This window comes from Anneissia japonica, unplaced genomic scaffold (genome assembly GCF_011630105.1).
Source record: "Anneissia japonica isolate Jap-2015-1 unplaced genomic scaffold, ASM1163010v1 scaffold5067_len495651_cov149, whole genome shotgun sequence".
Classification (NCBI taxonomy): Eukaryota; Metazoa; Echinodermata; class Crinoidea; order Comatulida; family Comatulidae; genus Anneissia; species Anneissia japonica.
Window position 1 is genome coordinate 379,122 of NW_022754121.1, and position 3,352 is coordinate 382,473.

Below are 3,352 nucleotides of genomic sequence, written 5' to 3' on the forward strand. Positions count from 1 at the left end.
GTAAAGGGCTTCTTTTTGAGATAGTACAGTACATACACTGTGCATGAATTTCAGAAAACAAAATAAATTTAAAACCAGCTTGGTTTATACATTAGTAGGTGATTTAATGCCAGTTAAATACACTCCATAATACAGATTGATGTTACAATGACCTTATTTATTGTTTAATTGTACAAATTCACAAAATGTACAGCATTCATTTTGAAAAGAAACACCCTCCTCCCCTATTTACTTTGCAAATTGTAGTCTCGAAAGAAGCCTATCCTAAAAAGCAGCCCATTTCGAAAAGAAGCCCATCAAAAGTTTGCAAAAATGGAGAAGGGGCTTCAATTCGAAGCTTTACGGTATATAAAACAGTTCTCGAATAATCGTAACAAGCATAGCTGATCAACGAAAAGTTCTTTTATTTCAGTTGTATGAAAAAAGGGTGTCTCTGGCAGGATTCCAAACTGCGAATCTCGCTATCAAGAAGAGTATCATACCATTAGGCCACGGAGACCTAAACGATGTACAGATCTAACCCGTATTCTGGTAAATTTGAAACTCCTTTTTTATCTTATACTTACAATTTCTATTTTAGTGACGTTATACAGGCCGCACCGCAAATTTCCAATACTGAAATTCATTAAAATCATAATAATGATAGTGAACAAAGTCCCTGAAGCTTATATTGCAAATGATGTATCATAGATTGTACCTGTTGTTCTTACGTGAGTGATTACCTAAATGTTAACGTCTAGTCATTAACAGAGAACATTCGGAAGATCCGCACAATGTTCGATGAAACAATATCGATGACCAAAGGCAAATGCATTCAACGCGAATACGGCGAATAAACTGACCTTGGAAAACGTCATCATATTAGCAGCGCGTCATCAAATCTGTTAGAGCGTCATGCATTTATTATTTTCCAGAATAAAGACGTTCGTGTATCAATTTCAATGCACCCGAGCTCAATGAAAAGCCGTAGCCGTAATGGATTGAGAAAAAGTTCAACAACATAATTAGAAAAGGAATACATATACAGTATCTAGAAGAGATGACCCACATACTCCCTGTTCCATTAGTGTCGCCAATTGACCAATGTTTTCAATGCTATCAATTATCTAGCTTTTGTCTACCCCGTCATTAGTCTGCCATATTAAACGTAGACATTGTGCATTGTGCATCCTGTGCAATTTAATTTTAATTTCCTTGATTCTTGATATTTTTTATGTCGTTGATGACAAAAAAATGTAAAAAAATAACAAAAAGAGAAAGAAATAAAGGTGGGTGAAATCCCCACAAAAGAGAAAACAAAAAAACAAAAAAACGTAGACATTGGGTTGTTTTTCAGAATGTGGAACGTTTTCATAATTTTTTTTTTCACTCTTTTCACTCCTCTTCCTGTTTCATACCTAGGTGCATACAACAGTCAATGCTGCAGACCTCTAATCTAGATGTGACTTGGAAACTGGGGATCTGCCTGCCGAGTTATGGTTGGACTCCAGGAATACCCAGTTGCTTCCCATCAATCGATCGAAACATTGTGAATTTACATTTATTGAAATAGCCTCCACTCGGATGGATGAGCTTTCTAAGATTGCTAGGCCTTAAAATATCTTCATTTCTGAATTGTAAGAATCACATTAAAAGCATAGAGAAAAACACTTTCAAAGAAGGTTAGATGCTTGAAGTGGGCCAGCATATTTCTTACACATGAGGTAGTACTTCATGTGTACAAATCCACCATTAGATATTAGTACTGTTCCAATTCTGGTCTGAAGTTCCCGCCTGTCATCTTTCTCTTCTTGATAAAATCCAACGTCGAGTTATCAATCTGATTGGAATACAGCTTGGTTCTATTTTGAAACCTTTGGCTCATCGGCGCAATTTCGTCGTTCGGCTTCACTTTTGAATATTTTTTGCCAGTTGATTGGTTTCGAATTTCCTTTCATCTTACGAATTTTGAATGAATTGTCAACCGATTTTCTTTTCAACTACTCCTAACCCCTATACTGCGAGTGGCTGTTGCCCATGTCTGGGGCGACTGAACAATCTGGGGCGATTGCTTTAAACTTTGAACCACAGAGATATGATACTTTCATCTTCCATCTTCAAAGAACCACGTGCTTACAAGCAGAGTTCTGTGCTTTGGGTTTAACAGGAACTTGACATTAACATTTTTGCAAGAACTAGTTACGATAAATGGAAAATGACGCAAGAGCCATCACCTGATTAGATATTCTCGCAAGATTTTCACCCAGATTTCAAGGCGATAAATAACCACAGTTTGCCACCCACGGCCGTAAGAACCCCGAATTATTTTGTATTACGCTATAACTTAGCCTACATCTAACACATAGTTTGAACTCGGTTCTAAAGCCGAACTAAGGCATTACTTCACGGAGAATAACATTTAAAGTTCGGAGAATTAATTATTATTATTATTGTTATCATTATTATATTGACGCGAGGTCTGTCATGAGCTAAATAAATTGAACAAAAATTAATTCCATATTTGAATAGTTTAATTTGTAAATGTTTGAAGTTACCATTAAAAAATTAAATGAGAATAAATTTTTCCCGTTAGTTAACAGAAAGATAAATACCCTTCCTGTATTCCTAAATTATGGGCTAATGTTCCTGATGACCCTAAAAAATAAATTTACATTGAATAGTTTTAAATATCATTTTAAGAAATCTTTTGTCTCGGTGTATGGTAATTAATTAATTAATTATCTTTTTTTCTTTTCTTTTCTGTGGCAGTGAACATCTCAATCGGTATCTCTGACATTACAAATGAAGTGATGTGATATGCGCCGCAAGATATTACAGAGTTCATTAGCAGATTTCTGACTAATGCCAACACACTCCTGAAATCGCGCAGTTTCAGATATGGTGCGCGGCCGTGCAACATTTTTAAATGGGAAAGCAGCCATTGATGTGTTGAACAAGATCAAGAACATAGAACTGTACTACTGAATCCAGTTAAGTATGTGCGTAACCAGTTACTGTTATCAAGTGAAATAATTTTGAAGAACTAAACTTTAAAAAAAAAACACACAATGCAGAGAATACGGTATTATTCCAAAATATTAAGTCAAAAGATGAAGGATAAGATGAGGATTATCGTTAAAAACAAGTATCTTAAAATAAGGATTGATTATAAAGTTCATATAATAAAACACGTTCAAAATAATCTTGGTATCATTGATTTAAATAAAAATATATACTGTACATCTGTTTATTGCATTCAATATATTTTGGACAAAAATTGTTTGAAAACACAAATACATATTAAACTATTGGTGATCACTGTCACTTGGAAGGCTGTTTTGAATTTAAAACGGGTCTTATAATTTTACAGGTC